The 17,117-nt window shown below is 45.3% G+C and overlaps 1 protein-coding gene across 9 annotated transcripts in view; it reads right to left on the bottom strand.

The window, feature by feature from the left end:
• The window catches only part of ZHX2 (zinc fingers and homeoboxes 2), a 75,486-nt gene that overhangs the window by 33,965 nt on the left and 24,404 nt on the right, over window positions 1–17,117 (bottom strand). For 2 of the 9 annotated variants that reach the window (XM_069005406.1, XM_069005412.1), the window contains exons 1-2: window positions 9,851–9,937; window positions 9,360–9,410 (exon numbers count right to left, since the gene is read on the bottom strand). The gene's annotated coding sequence lies outside the window, so the exon portion shown is untranslated. Of the gene's footprint in view, window positions 1–8,457; window positions 8,604–9,359; window positions 9,411–9,850; window positions 9,938–17,117 lie in introns of those variants that run through there. The other 7 variants (XM_069005405.1, XM_069005410.1, XM_069005407.1 and 4 more) reach the window with 4 other exon arrangements.

Here is a 17,117-nt window from a genome sequence, read left to right as displayed (position 1 = left end):
ATATATCAGCTAATACCTACTCAGTAGATACAATTACATATATAATACAAATAAAAGAAAACACATTTTAATTCAGTATTTATAACAAATCCAATAAATGTAAGGCCATTCCCTGTCCTACTGGAGCTCGAGTCTCCTCCTGTAGATGCTCTTCCCAAGCATTGCACCCCCTCCTCGCCCTTCCCTACAGACACTCACAGCAGCACCTGAAATGCAGCTGCCCCAAGCACTGTGGGGTTTGATTCATCTGTTGCAAGCCTGGCTGGATTTCAGAGCGTGGCAAACACAGCAATAGTCTGGTTTGAGGCACGCAAGCAGAAGAGTGTACTTGGAGAACTGCAGACAGGAAACATGCCAGATTGGTTATACCTGAGTCATAACTAACGTTGACAATGAAAACTGAGTCAACTCAGAGACAACTACTGTGCTCAGTGCCTCTGTGATGCTCTACCCTAATGCCACTAACAGCACAACTGGGACTAAGCACGAATTACCCATACAAATATCACAGTTTTCTGTGTGAAACTGTTGGTGATACAAAGCATGTGATACCCCCACTGGATTTGCTGCCTCAGGAGACAGGAGCACATTCTCCAAGACACAAGCAGACTCACAGGTCCAAGCGCTCCTGCTTTCAAGACATCGGGCTCCTGACTTCCACTAGACAACTCCATCAGTGAGCAGCCACTGAGAAGACAACACTACCAAAACCTACTGATGGCAGCAAAAAAAAAAAAAAAAGAAAAAAAAAAAAGAAAAAAAAAAGGGAAGGTCTGGAACAGGTGGAGATGGGAAGCTGCAGGAAAGTTCACTGCAATTTTTGTCACTTCTAACCTCTCTCCTCTCAATTCACTTAACTCTATTCCATCCCTTGATGTTCTTGCTTATCAGGCAGACATGGAAATAGCAGTGTACCTTTTAAATCCCCTGGGACCAGCGAAGAGGAAAGCCAGCAAAGCCTGGTTTAGCTTTAAGTGGAGGGAATAAGGGTTTAAGTGAGGGGAGAAGACTCCATGCTCGGTTACATGGGGATTTGCGACACATCACGGACTTGCCATGCAAGGTGTGTACATGGATCCCAAATCACCATAAAAAAAATCCCAAAAGCCCACGACCCTTGGACTTCATTTGGGGGGAGTCCTTGTTACTGCAGTATCTCTGAGCACTCCCTTGGGTAAGATGTGCCCTTTGCTCCCACACAGGGCTTTCTGCCAGCTTGGATCCACCCTTATCCTCAGGTGGGAAAGTCAGACTTGCTTGAGTGCATGTCATACCTCTGCAGACTACATGCAAGTCCCAAATTACTGCAAATTGAAAATCTGTATAGCACATTACATCCATACAGGGAGGCTGAGTAGTTGATGCTGAGCTGAGGACCTGACAGGTAAACTCTCTCACAGCAGTCTGTGTTTGCTGTGGAGCATTTATTTCCCATTGTAAATCACATTTCAGCTTTTCTAGTACAACTCCAGTGCACATCTACCCAAACAAAAATACAGACTCCCATCTTCTACTTTTCCCCCCTCTTGATGAACCCGATTTCCCTCCCTGGGAACAGCTTTCCAGGGCAGATCTGACTACCCAGACCTGCCACCCATCACAACACTCAGGAGCATTATGCATCAGGGACCCCCCTAAAACACTCAGCACCAGGTCTGCTTCACCACACAGACTCCTGGCACAGCCATCCCTCCCCGAGAGCCCACTTCTCACCTCTGCACCAGCTCTGCTCAGGGACAGGGACAGCAGAGCTCCTGACCTTCCCTGCTCCCCCATCTGCTGTACTGTCAGTATTTGGGCTATCAGCCACATCTCTCTTACCCATAACCTGGGGCCTTTTCTCTTAGCATGTGGCCTAAACAGGATTGCTCTTCTCCAGCACTTCTCTGTATTCTTTGCAAAATTTCACCGTATGATGAAAATTTTGGGTAGAAATGTTATTTCTGTACCTTCTCACAACAATTCCCATTTCAGCTACTTAACTAACTGCCTTTTGATATTCAAAAGCATCACTGCTCAGACTTCTACCTTTGCCAGTCACCATCAACCAAACCCTTCTCACCTCCTCCCAAGGAACAGTTCCACAAGTTCCCTTTGGTCGGGGCATTTGGTTCAAACCTCTCAGCCCCCCAAATCCCTCTGAGGAAGCCTGATCACATCTACTAACATAGCAGCACTCACCTCTTCCACTCCACTGGTAATGCCAGCTTCATCCATCTGCTTGTCAGCTTCTCCCACAACAGCCACTGCCTGTCCCCCCACTCCCTGCCCCCCACTATGCTGCCCTTCCAGCACAGCAGGACTTCCCACCATCCCTCTGCAAAGCCTGCCCTGGCTGCTGCCTTGCAAGCCCCATGGAGACCCACGTTTGCTATGAAACCAGTAGAATTTGGTTTTTGCAGTGTGTTTCAGGTCCTTGGTGGAAAAAAACAGTAAGGATTCCTTCCCAGACCTTGCAGGAAGCAGCAGTTGACACAGGTGGCTGCAAGCATGTGCTGCTTGGTGGCTGTCGCTATCCACCCAGAGACCCTGCTTCCATCACAGCTCCTGCCACATCCTGGGATCACCTTTGGATTCACTGAGATTGCCATCAGCTAGCAGAGGGGTTTAAAAAGAGAACAAAGAATTTAGCAAGAAGTATGGGATGCACCGTAGAAGGATTTTTTTAAAGAACTGCCTAACACACCCATACTGCTTGTTGTATTACTGCAGCAAAAACATTATCACTCTAATTTTGTTCATGACAACACACCTTCAGTGTAAATAGGAAGGAAAGCCTTAATTCTCTTCCTGGCTTGCTAGAAGAGTTTAGACAAATCTTTAGCACCTTATTTTACATGCCTGGGGACTGGTTTTGCATCTCTTTCCGAGTTGTTAATCTCTGAAGCCCAGCTGTGAGCAATGTGTAGCAGAGATTAGCTCTGCTGCTTTGGAAGGGGCACCTGACACTGTGTGACCAGAGCAGTGTGACAAGGACATCCTGCAGCCTGGAACAGTGTTATGAACCACCTATAGAAATTGTATAGAAGATCCTTTGTCAGGGTGGCATTCCTCTGGGCTACTTCTTCCCCATCTAGTTTAAAGCTCTGAGTTAAATGGGGAGAGACAAACAACTCTGAGGGCTAAGCCTGAGACCTGCCTCAAACATCTGTCCTAAAGCAGGGTGAAACATCTCTGGAAATGGTGTAGGTCTTTCAACTGATGGTAGAAGTGATCAGACCGCTACTACAGAGTAACTGCTTAACTTATAGGCAGCTGGGGCAAAACACATCCGAATCCATCTCTCCAGGTTTACTTTCACTCATTTATAAAATGGTGTAACAGCACCAACCCAGACTCTCAGAGTGAGAGGCTGAGCTGATGAATTCCCAGGTCCTGGCCAGCTACCACACTGATACATGATGGAGGTAATATAGCCTCAGACCCATCTGCATAAGTCAAAACCCTCAACACCCTTCCCCTCCCCTCAGGAAATAAAGGTGTTACCTTCCAAATAAGGTTTCAGTACAATATGAAGGAATGTGATGTGAATAGAGACAAAGTGTGCAATATTGAAGTTAATCACAGGAAATAGGGGCTGGAAGGGAATCCCATGAGAGCAACACATTCATTTCATTATTATATCACAGATGACATTAAGCATCCACTGAGTCCCTCATGGCAGAATTCTTGCATAAAAAGCACCCCCACTTACCAAGCATGATAGAACCTGCAACTGTTCTATAAATAAAGTTATTTACAAAGAGCTGTTAAATATTTATTTTTCTCTGGAGACTGAGTTCTCTGTTCATTTGTCTCCGTTACAGAATCATCTGGTATCAGGGAGCAGAGGAGCTCACCTAAAAAAAGACTAGGAATCCGTCCAGAGCCTGATCCGGACACAGCACCAGCCTCCTCCACAAGCTGGCAAGGGAAAAGCATCCAACCTGACACAGAGGGAACACGAAGCAAACAACACAGGAATGATCTCATTCAGGAGGCAAAGGTAGAAGAAGAAACACCAGTGACACAGCAGCGACTAATAAATGCTATCACACTGCTTCGTCCTTACAGAGCTGCCTTGGCACTGTACATTGAAAGAAGTGACAACCTTCAATTGTGAAGAGTAACTGCAGATTTGCATTACATTTGCTTTGTGTCTTAGGAACAAGAATACATTTCTCACAAGCAATAAATTAGTGATTTTTTACTTTTTTTTTTTAATTTTTTGAACCTGATAGATCAGAGTGGGGGACACATGACATAGGCTCAACCAAAAAACCCATGGCTCTGGAATACACTTCACTGCTAACCCTTTGTAGTAGTAATTGTAATAGTTCTTACTCCAGCTTGCCAAAAGCTGAGTTTTAATTAAATATTAAAAAGCTATTTGTTAAAATAATGTTTCCATAGCAACTAGAGAAAGCTAAAATACCCTGGCGCTTCTGACTCACAGCATATTAATCAACCAGCAGCTATTATATAATGAGCACCTCCCTGCAAGCACCAGCAGGAGCCATGGCACCGAATGCCCGAATCCAGAGCCAGACTCTGCTCTCTGTGTGCTTGCTGCCTGCTCCCAGCACAGACAGGCCTGGGGAACTATCTGGGCTCAGCTCAGGAATGCCCAAATATTTTGGGGAAGCCATGCTGGAGCCCTCAGGGTCAAGTATGTCCCTGTGGGTATACAAAGGGGGGTGGCACTGGGCAAGGGGAAGTTCTGGCGAGGGGCACACGGACGGGGGCTCCCCACATGCCTGCAGCAGTGACAGGCTGAGGTGGCTCCCTCCCAGCAAGCCCTAACCACCTGCCTTCAGTGCCTGTCTTGCAAATGCAGTGCTCATACCAGATCTATTTCTGTAATTTATTTAATTTTTTTTAACATTACTGGAATTATTTTTTGCAGCAAGCACCTTCCTACTATTAGGCCAACTGTGCAAAACTCTGAAGGTGTGATTAAATCCTGCAGGGGCAAACAAGCTCTGTTGCTCACCCAGAAAAAGCTTATTTTACAGATTCAAGAAACAAAACAAAACAAAGAACTGCAAACAACCACTCCCCCATCACATCTAATCCCCCCCAAAAGATGAAAAAAACCTTTCTATACTCTATCCGTGCACCACAAGAATGGCAGCCTCAGCCATCCAGCAGTCAAAGCTGGCTGACATGTGGCTGCTGCTGGCCCTCACTGCCAGCCTTTGGGAGGCTTTGCCCTGGGGACACAGCTTTCGTTAGAGGCAGTGGAACGTCTCCCATTGCCTTGTCCGTGAGGAGCACCACCATGTGGTCCCCAGCCACGGGAACAGTTGCAGAAGGGAGTTGAGTAGTTGATGCCAGAGCAACATTACCTCAGGGAAGAGCACTGGGAGGCAGAAGTGCAGCTACATTGATCATTTGGAGTTGGAAACTACCTTCCTCCCCCTCAGTGACCCAATTTTTCGCTTTTAAGTCCCCTTCCCTCTTTTTTTTTTCCAATGGAAAATAAATACCTAACCATGCAGTTATTAACCAAAAGGAATGTGATGAATATTACAGCATTTGTATGCCAGCTTTGGTTTCCTGCTGCTTTGTTTGGGTGTCACAGACTGTGGCTATGACAACCACAAGCAATTATTGTACTGATGTCATTTGTGACATCATACTTAAGGGAAAAAAAAAGCAAGAAAAGACATTATCAAAAATAAGACGAATGGAGCAAGATCCCAAAGGACCATCCCACTGGGCCTGCTGGAGAGCCAGGCAGCAGCAACCCTGTCCTCACCAAAGCCCAAGCAGCACTCAACTCTTGGGAAAACCTGCCCTGGGCTCCAGTATGAACTGCGTATTTGCAGTTACATGAAAGAAATCCTGTCACCCCTTCTCATCTGGGAACTCTAATGGAGACTTTTGGCTAAGCCTCATCTCTCCTGACTAAATTTCTCCTGCTCTCCAACCAATTTCTCCTCCAAACCTTTATCCTTAAGATAGAGTAGTATTTCCCCCCCTTTTTAAAAATAAAACACAGTCTTTCCAAAATTTCCAGACAGTCGCCTGATCAACCACTGGGAGAACGAGCGCTGATTTTGTGAGGAGCACATTGTTTGGAGAAGTGGCTTTGTGGTGACAAGTACAAGTGACAGTTTCAGCTTTTCAGGGCTGCCACAGCTAGAGCCCAACCTCTTGCCCCATATAATAGCAAGGAGGCAGCACCACTGTTGCATTTGGCAAAGCTGTTTCTGTACATAGTGCTGGCACTCCTAAGACACACTGTTGTCATTTCTCTGCAGAAAATGTTAGTAAATTTACTGCTCAGGCTCCAAGTAACAAAAGTAACCCCAAATCTATCTAAATCTCATCTGATAAGAGAACACTTTACTGCAACAAGTGTTATTTTTTTAAAGTTACACATCCAGAAGCCTTGACATAAATGAGTTAATTTTTCCAAGCTACTTTTGCCTAAAGGACAGCTTCTCTGTCCTTCCTGCTCCCCCACCAGACCTGCTGTGCCTCTGCAGTCCAACGCTGCAGCCTGCCCTGGGCATCCTGTGATCTGCAGCCACCTCACCAACCTGTCCTGCCACAGAGCATCCTGGGGTGGGAGGGCAACCACACAACCACACGCCAGCTGAGGATGCTTCTCCTCCAGCACATATGACCTGAAAGAACCCCTCCCCTGCATCCTCTCAGGGCTTGGTTCCCCACCAAGAGATGGCTCTGCCTTGCACTGCTCAGAGAACAAAACTCCATCAGGGCAATCCTGCCTGAAATAAAGTGGGTATAGCTTTTAAATAGCAGGACAGAGATGCTGCCTTACAAAGGGATGGTGTATTTTAAAGCCTAACAGGTGAAGCAACCGCCACTCGCAGCTTGCTCATAAATGTCCCCAAGCCCACTGGAAGTGGCAGGAGCTTCCCAAACCAACACTTTCCCTGACAGCTCATAACACAGTGTGTCAGCTCTTGGTCTAGGCCCCTCTGCAAGAGTGTCAGCCAGAGCCACCCCAAGCCACTGTTGCAACCCACGTTGCCACCCCTCACAGGGGACAGGCACCTCTGGGAGCAGCCACTGGCAAGTTTCACCTCCAGGTGCTGGCAGGCAAGCAGAGAAAGGGAAATGACAAGAAAGCCTCTTTTTCCTTCTCTCCCTCAATTCTCTTACAGAACAACTGATCCTGAAGCATTTTGCAGGGCAACACTGCAAGAGGACAGAGAGAGCAGACACACAGGAGCCGAATTCTTCCACCTCTGGGTTTTCCTGAGCTTCTGAGCAGGAGATGAGTTTTTCCATCAGCATTGTCCCACTGCAGCTACCTTATGCTCCCCTGTTCCTGTCATGCAGCCAGAGTGTGAGAAGACAGGTAAATGGGAACTTGCAGTCTCCTTTCATTGCTGAGCTGTGACTGTATCTTGCTGCGGTAATTTCAGAGCCATCTGAGGCCATACACCAGTTGCCTGAAGAGCTCCCAAGGAGGATACTCTTGGCTTTATCTCTCATCCTCTTAACACAGCTATAATATATCAGAGGCATCTGTGGATTACATGCCTGCATCAGCACTGCTGTTTTACTTTGACTTAATGACACAGACAACATCTACCTGGGACCAGCAAGTCCCCCCTTTGAAGGGCAGGGGCAGCTCCCCATGTTCAACCCCTTTGTGGAACCAACCACCACAGGGGTCCATTAGGATGTAGATTCATTAGGACCTGAGAAAACACTTCCCAGATTTCAACACTGCTTACCTAACGAAAAACAATCAGGTTTTGTTTTTGAGATGAGCAAAGAGCTTTTCTAGCATGTGGATATACTTTGAGAGACACAATATAAACTACATGGATACTTGAATTGGTATCTACTCTTCTCATCACTCTGAAGCCAACACAGCTGTAAATAAACAGAGACCAGAGACCACCCTGTGCAATGCTTTGTAAGTGACTCACAAAAAATAAGCCCCACAGCTCAATTAGCAAGTCTCGTGTGAAAGTCTAAACACCAGGGAGTTAGAAGAAAACATTTGTGATTCAAAGGAAGAGTATGAACCATGGATCTTACTGAGGGAGATCAATACAAAACACTGTCATCATTTCACATCCCTCTTTTCCTCCAGTAACCACACTCATTGCCAGTATCCTTCACAGAAAGCTGAAAGAAGGATTCGGTTTTTTTGCTTACCAGTTTCTGAATGCTTGATAGGTGTTTATTGGGGAATTTCTACCACATCTTTACCAAACATGGAGGGACTCAGTTCTTCTCCTTTAACAAAACTAGCCCTTATTTTTTCAGGCTAATTTCAATTTGGGTTTTTATTCCAATCTAGCCCAAATAGATTTTTGTTACTGTAACAGAAAACAGACTTAAGCCACTGAAATGAAAATAGAAACAAAACTCTGCTGATGTCCAACTAACCACAGATTTTCACCACCACAGAACAGGAGTTGAGCTGATTATAAAAACCTCAAAAAAACCCCTTATTCACCCCCTTTGCTAATAAAATTTACTTACAGAAAGCAATAAAGCCCAGAGCAACAGCACCCAAACTTTTGCCCTGTTATCCAGCCTCACAGCAGATCAGAGAAGCTGCCTCAAGAGCCTGCACTGTGCCAGGCACACCGTCAGCAACTCCAACCAGGACTTCCTGAGGTTCGTTTAAAACAGCACTGGCTGGTCCACCTGGAGAGCTGCAGACCAGCCACAGCTGATGGGAAATCCCAACCCACACCATTTAGCAATGCATAGGAAAAGGTCATAGGGCAGCTGCTCTTTAAATATACATTTTCAGGGTTCAGAGTTTTTTTTTAATAGATATATATATATATATATATAAAAGCTCCTGGCTAAGCTGCTTTGAAGCAAGTGTGCAGGTGTCTCTTGTGATATAAAACTTTCTTCAAAGCTATTTTATCACATCAGGGAAGACTCAAATACTGAATAGTTTCCTGTTTTGATGACAGGGCTCAGGTGCTGTCCACACACACAAAAACAACCTCACAGCTAATCTGTGCTCTTTTTCCCTTCCAAAAGATGTAAGCTCACTTCCCAAAGAATGCCTCAACTCTTCAGCAAGACTCTGTCTTTCCATAGCTGGTAAAGCTTGGAAACAACAAACAAGCTTCAGATGGTGTTAATGATCCATTCTGCTGACCATATTCTCAGTTAAATGCATTCATGTGGTTTATATCTGTAGTGAGAGAATTATTCAGCCTAGGTGGTAATACAATGCTGACTTTATTTTGTGAGTTGTAAAGAGGTGCCAAAGGCACTCAACTGGTTCCAAAATACTGGATTTGCTCCCTGTAAACATTTCTTGAAGTGTCTTTAAAAGAAAAAAATTAGAAGATTATCCTTCTGTTTGGGCAAGCTTGGACTTCTCATGTAAAGGAAAATGGAAAGAAAAAGCTACTCACTTACAGCACTTGATTTCTTACATCCTGGAAATCTCTTGGTACTTCTGATACCTAAAAAAGTGGGAAAAACCATGTAAGTCAGTGAGAAAAATAGAAGAGAAAAAAATAGCAGCCATCCCTTCCCCTCTATGACTGGTAATTTAGTTTTTTCACCAGCACCAGGAATGCCAGCAGGAATTCAGCAATTCCCTTTTCCACTGACCACCACTGACAAGCAGAATTTGAAAGATTTGGTTCTCCAGCCCTTTTACAGTAACATGATGAACTTTGGGAGCCTCTCAGGGAAAGAAAAAATCCACATTTCTTAGGCCAAGCAGACAGTGGAGAGCACTCACACACTGATGTCCTGAGATACCACCACTGTGGTTTGCACTGGAAAAACCCACAAAACAGCTGCTGCAGCTGACACATTCCGGAACAAACTCTTTTATTATTGGGAACTTCTACAAAATGCCATCAAAATTGTCCTTCTCCTCCTTAAATGGACTCACCTGCTGTCTCCCAAAACTAAAGCTGGCTTTCCTCATTTTTGCCTTTTTTTTTTTTTTTCCCTAAAAAAACAGGAGAGGAAGGTTTAGCTTCAGCAGCTGCAAGAGCAGGAGTAAATAGAAAAATATTCCCCTTTGGCAGTGGCTGTATACACACCTGAAAAACACTGTGCCTGCAGGTCTGCAAGAATGGCTAAAGAGATAATAAACAGCCAGGGGACAGCTCTGAGTAAAAGAAATACAAACAGCAAACCACCCCACAAGCCCCCCAGGAAAAGAGGCAGAAGCTTATTGATTGCTTCAGCAGGACTGTGAACACAACATGCACTTTCCGTTCAAGCTGAAGTATTTGGGTTTAAAACTCCAGACTCCTGTTATCTGGCCTGAGGAAGGTAGGCTGACAAACCCAAAAGAAATCACTTGGAGTCTTTTGCGGCTTCCCAGCAGGTTAGGTTGATATTGTTTTGGATCTTTTCAAGGGAAGATATGACTTGATTTCCTGAAAGAGAACACTGGCTACTGCAGGAGCTGGGAAACCAGAAGGTATTACACAACCATAACCATATTTTAAGAGCTTAGGCTAGAAGAAGCTGCATGTTTATTCACAGATAGAAGGGAAGCTGCTTCCCGCTTTGCTCCATCTAAGAGTAAGGCAAAAAAATGCTAGTTTCACTGAATTGTAAGAGAGAAACAAAACACATGGGATAGCTGCAGATTTTGTGCTATTTATACCTCCAATACTTTGGGACCCAGCAGGCCACCTTCTGCTGCTCTTCATCCCTCTTTTGGGTCAGATTCTCCATTCTCACATGGTAGGCTTAGGATGAAGCTGTTTCTGTATTTAAGGGGTTTAGTCCAGTTACATTTTACTAAAACTGCTATCTGAAATCCTGCTTTTTAAAAGTGCTGTGTCCAACACACGACAGTGACCCTACAGCTTGCCAACAGAAAGAAATAAACCCAAACCTATGAATAAAACACTTCTAAAGAACAACAAAATCACCTACAATGCAACACAGCCCACTCCTTCCCCCAGTTTCAAATCTCTGCTTAGAACGTTAAGTAAATATATATGTGTATGGTGCTCTTGCTTCTTGGGACTGTATACTGACCCTCACAATTTTTGGTACTTCTCCTAAACACCCAGCTGGTGAAGCTTCTGCAAGGATCTCCACTCTTGGAAACATAAAGCAGAAAGAAATCTTCAGGGTTATTAAATCCAATCCCTTGCTGTTTTACTCGTACTGCACGATCCTCTTCAGAAAGTATGCAAAAAGTTTCTGCCCCTCGTGGCTATGAGAATGATTTGGGTTTAATGTAACAGCTCAGAAACAACTTGGTAATATATGTGTATATATATATATATATACACACACATACATATTTCAGCTCTCTCAAAACTATTTCACAGTTCTGGGAGATCTGCTACTGCTTTTGAATGCTTGGAGTTAGGCAACAGTGAAATGAAGGAGTCACAAACACATTTCATATAGAAACATCAACTTTTTTCAACAGGTAGGTAATTACTAATGAAAACTCTTGCCTGAGTTTGTTTGTCTTGAGTCTCCCTGCGTAGGCAGCTCTTGAGCAGCCTCCCATGGGGACATGCTTATTCCAAGGCAGCACAAGGCAGGAGAAAGCAGCTTTCCTTGCCATGAAAACACCACTTCCCTGAAACGCATCACAATGCTGGCATCAGGCAAATTCAGACCAGACCTGCCCTCTGCACAGGAGGCATTCACACAGCCATTATCATCTCACCTACATGAGCTGTGCCACACCAGCACCTGCAAGTAATGGACAAGAGCTGGGGAGATCTGTATCTGCTGGCTCCCATGTGGTGTCCCGGGGAGTACATGTACGGAACAGTTTATGGTGATTTATGTGTTACCACACACCTCCTGGTTCACAGGAATTGCCTGTCTGTGTGTTTACGTGGCCCACAGCATGCAGTGAATAACTCCAGCTATCCCAGCCAATCTTCATTCTCTGCACACTGAGCAGGAGACTCAGCCACCAGCTGCTTCATCATTCTAGATGCTTTCCAAAAAAAGTTACATCTCACGGCAAAACAAAACAAAATAAACAAAAAGGCTTTTAAATACTTGATAAACACCAGCACTCCACATGGTTTCTGCAACCCAAACACTACAGCACAAACCACCTGAAAATGGGATTATTTTGCTTTATTCACCATGGAGTTGTTCACAAAAAAGAGATTGTCAAGACATCTTTAGAGAGTTAAAAGGTAAATCTCAAGCTGCTGTTACAACAGAGAAGAGAAATAATGGCACTTTTTAGATGCTTGACAGAAAGTTCCTTTGAGACTCTCTCAACCTACAGAAATTATCAATTTTGCAAAAGCCTATTTTACAGAGAGAAACGGAATTGGAAGCCCTGAAAGCACTTGCTTTCACAAGCTGTGCTTGAGATGAAGGAAAATAAACCCCACACTCCTCCTGACTTCTTCTCCTGAAAGATGCCAGCTTGGTGGTTTAAACCTGGGGCCAAAAGCATCCCCACAGACCAGGTCGTGCCAACACTCCACAGCTCCACCACCTTTGGTCCTCCCCCCACAGCACTGCTGGTGACCCATCAAATGCCCTGACTGCCTCAATGCCCAAAATTGGTGTAGAGGCAACACGTCAGGAAAAACTTCCTTCACTAAGCTAATGTGCCCAGGATGTTGCTTTCCTTTGCTGCTGGCTCAGCGAGGCAGGAACAGGGCAAGCCCAGGATGCGGGGTGGGGCACTGGCAGCCACTCACCATGTCCCCCCTGCTCCTCACTCCCTGGTGTTTGTATCATACTAGGCATTTATTAACTCTTCAGTGTAGCTTACACCTATATTTCCCTAAAAACCACCATGATCAAAATTACCACCTTAGCGATGTGAATTACTTCTAACAGCAGACTAGCAATGCCTTCTATCGAATTAAATATGCACAGCTGTGTAGGAAATGGGGGGTTTGCAGCCTCTCGACTGCAGACTGTTATTACAGCATGATTAGCAGATACAAATGTTCTTGAAAGTCATCTGTCTCCACACACTGAAAATCACAGTTACCCCAACAGATCCCAAGAGCCCCAACAGCTCCCGGCTGCTGGTCCAGTCCTGGTTAAACATTCACCAAACCTGGCAGAATGCAGCATCATGGACTAACGTGCTCATGAGCATGCTTGCCTTCAATGCCTTTTCATAAAGTTATTAAAATTAACCCATCCTTGCCCCCATCCCTATAACCTAAAATATAACTGAAAATTTACATCAAAAACCTAAATATGCAGTGAAAAAGCCATTAAAAAACCTCAAAGTGCACTGAAGTCCCCGTGTAAGCTCACACACTGTGTGGATGGTGATGTTTGGAGAGACCACAGGGTATCTCCCACACCACTCCATCCCCAGCAGTCTTATCCCTGTCCCACTCGGCACTCAGCTGTCCTTCTCCAGCCTTTTGAACGAAGCTTAAAAGGAGAGGGGTATTTCCACCCCACAGCAGCTGCTGCTGGCAGACCCTGAGCTCCCCAGGAAAACCACTGGTGCTGACCTGGAAAACAGAGAGTAGGAGGCCCCTGCCAAGAGTCATATTTTCCACATCATTAGTATGACAACCACTTGCACAAAGTCCTTATCCATGCTGCACCATTTTCAGGGATCTCTGAGCAGAAGCTGTCCCAGACAGTCAATCCAAGGCTGCACTATGCTTCAGCTCTCCAGCCTTAGCTTCCTCCAGGAAAATTTCTATAGACTACAGGAATAAACCAAACCCCTCTTTGCAATGCCTTCTTAGTATTACCAGCTGTTTTTGGAAATATTAACAGCAAAATAAGAGTAAATAAAAACAACAAAAAAAATTAGCTGTCTTCAAAAAAAAAAAAACAAAACAAAAGTAAATTTCATAGGTTTAGGCTCATTTTCACTGTGCAGCACTGTCCCAGAAACTATTACCCCTCTCTTAGAGCTTCAGAAGATTTCAGGAAACGTGTTCTCTATCAGGATGAAACTGATCTGATATGCCTCTAGGAGAGAAGCAGGAGCATGATACCCCAGGGAAGTGGATGGCTGAGCCAGGCAGCCTGGGCAGCCACAAGGCCACCTTCACCTGACTGTCACCCCCAGGGGACTGCTCCAACCCCTTGGGCACAGGCTGCTCAGGGCCAGGTTGTGCCCATCCATAGTTTTACCTGAAGCTGGTAAGAACTGGTTTGGCTGCTGGCAGCAGCTGAGGTTGGCCTCAGCTGCAAGGTGAGATAGGGGCTGGTGAGGGTCCTGGACTGGCTTCCCTGGCACTGGACAGACAGACAGACAGTGATCCTGCCACTTCTCATCTCAGTGCTCTCTTGAAAAATTTGCAAATGAACAACAACATTAGTCCCACAGCCCTAGCATGGGGGATGATCCCCAGCCTCTTCACTGAGGTCCTACAGCCCTTCTGTACCTCACTTTCCATCAATATGTCTAGTTCACTGGGAACCAGAACACCAAACCAGAATGAAAGAGAATGGGAAAGCATTGCTCAAAGTGAATTATATTTACTTTTCAACACATCCCCCAGTTGCAGATGTCAGCACAGAGAAAGGTATATTACTTTCTTTCCTATCTCCTTAACTGTTCCTAGCTTCCTTCAACAAATCAAAGTGTTTTCTTGAAGGGTGAGAAATCTCAGTCTCATACTATTTTAAACTGGCAGCAAGGGGTTTAGAGCAAGAAGAAGATTTGATCACATAAGGAAATTCAACCAGAGAGAGAGAGTGATATCCTGTAGGGTTCTGGATAAGAAAAAGTTACTAATTTATTTGGCTTTTAGTAAGGTTAAACCACATTATTCCTCTTAAACCTTTCAGACTGTCAGTCTCTGGTTAGTTACATACTTGCCCATAGTAATAAATGTGTTGGAAAACAGTTGTTGGACCCCTCCTCTGCCAGGGCCATGACTGAGAACTGTTTTCCAACAAAGTGGTTGCTGCACTGTTGTTGGACACTTTTTCTGCCCAACATTTGTACAGCAATAACTTTCTATTTTTAAACAACCAAGCTGCTGTGGACTGTTAACGTGCTAATTAATTTTCAACACCATGGGATGTCCCCTTATAGAATCACAGAATCATTTATGTTGGAAAGAACCTTTATGCCAAGTCAACCACTAAACCACTTCCCTAAGTGTCTTAAGTACCTCCAAGGATGGTGACTTCACTGGACAGCCTGTTTCAGTGCCTGACCACCCTTTCTGTGAAAACCTGTTTGCTAATATCCAATCTAAAACTCCCCTGGTGCAAGTTAAGGCCACTTCCTCTCATCCTGCCACTTGTTACCCGAGAGAAGAGACCAACTCCCCACCTGGCTACAGCCTCCCTTCAGGGAGTTGCAGAGAGTGGTAAGGTCTCCCCTGGGCCTCCTTTTCTCCAGGATAAGCACCCCCAGCTCTCTCAGCTGCTCCTCATCAGACTGGTGCTCCAGACCCTTCCCCAGCTCCGCTGCCCTTCTCTGGACATGCTCCAGCATCTCAGTGTCCTTCTTCAAGTTGAGGGGCCCAGAACTGGACTCAGGATTCAAGGTGTGGCCTCACCAAAGTAAAGAGAGACAATCACTGCTCTGGTCTTGCTGACCACACTGTTTCTGACACAGGCCAGGATGCCACTGGCCTTCTTGGCCACCTGGGCACACACTGGCTCATATTCAGCTACTGTTGACCAGCATCCCCAGCTCCTTTTCCTCCAGCCAACCTTCCAGCCACTCCTCCCCGTGCCTGTAGTTTTGCAGTGCCTGTATTCAGATCCATCCAGGTGTCATACAAGTTTGATGGAGAGACATAGCGTAAGTTGTACACTGGGGACAGAGCCAAAAATCACACACTCCTTCCACTACCCACCAAATATCCAAGCTCCTAACAACAGCAGTGTTAGAGTGGGAAAAACCAGAAGAGTACTGAAGTGAACACAACAGAAGAACATGCTACCCCACATCAGTCCCTGTGGTCCAAACACATGTGCCAATTTGGGAAGGACGGGGGTCATCACTCAAGGCTGCCTGTAAGAGCAGGCAGGTGGGGAAAGTGTTGTGAGCAGCAACTCATCAACACAACTTCACATACGGATGATGCTACACTGCAGCCAGAAACATCACCAGCTATTTTCACTGCTTAGATCCACTGTCAGAGTGACACAATTCAAGGCCTCCCAGTATGACTGTTAGGTTTGGCCTGGTCTCTCCAGTTTCAGCCTGATTTCCTCACCACATGACAGAGCTCGGCAGCAATCACTCTTTTCCCTTGCTCTTTATTCATTCCCTCTTTTGTTTCCCTCAACCCTCAAGCTGAAAAGAAAAAAAAAAAAACAAATAAAAGGGGAAAAAACAAGACTTATCAAGACCAGACAGCAATTACATTTTGCTGCCATAAAAGTAAATACAAGAGGAAGGGGTTTCCCTTTTCCGGCTGTTTAGACCATTTCTACTTTTGGCTGTAAGCACTAATGTGCTTGCAAATTCCTGCCAAACACAGAAGCCATTGCTGCAAAACTGGTGCAAGAAATGAAATGAGCACAGGATATAAACATAAAGCAAAAAATCACTTTGCTCCTCTCAAATCATTGTGTTTGTGCTTCATTTGCTCATGAAGACCAGCACTGTTACATGTTAGTGGATCTCTTGTTTTCAGTAAGAGCATCCATGTCCCTATACCTGGAAAGGTCAGTGAGGTGCTCCTGGGCCAGCAGCGCCATACATTCATGCCAGTGGACCTATTTTCAGCTACCAGTAATCACAGAGCCACAAACAGACCCTCAGAAAGTTTGCCCAGAGTCCCTTATGTGTTGCTATACGTTCTTGCTTGGTCCTGAGCTTCAGCTGCTCTCCCCACCGCAAACTCCTGGAGCTCCTGATTGATGAGAGCATCTCCCGGGGCATGTTCCTGCCTGCTGCACTTGTCCCAGCTGCACAGCTCCGGCCCTGTGTCTTCAGTTTCCCCATGCTCCAGTAAATGGAGCCAAAAGGGGAAAGTCTGCATACACTGAGCATTTAAAAAAAGCGACTGACCCCAAGGACTGGGAAGGGTTGTGGAAATCCCCACAAAGCAGTTGCTTTTGTGGCCTTTTCTCCCTATCCTGGGGATAGAAAACAGCCTGGGCAGTGTGTCTGCTTATTCTGTTAAGAATCAGTAACTTTAAGCCCATCCTTCCCCTCCAGCTAGACTTTAACTTTTAAGGCCAAGAATACAAAGGGATGGAATGAAACTCTCCTACAGCCTGTCAGTCTTGCTGTACCACAAATTTAT

Source organism: Aphelocoma coerulescens, chromosome 2 (assembly GCF_041296385.1).
Source record: "Aphelocoma coerulescens isolate FSJ_1873_10779 chromosome 2, UR_Acoe_1.0, whole genome shotgun sequence".
Taxonomy (NCBI): Eukaryota; Metazoa; Chordata; class Aves; order Passeriformes; family Corvidae; genus Aphelocoma; species Aphelocoma coerulescens.
The sequence above is the reverse complement of the archived record's forward strand: the minus strand, read 5'-3'. Positions and strand labels throughout refer to the sequence as shown.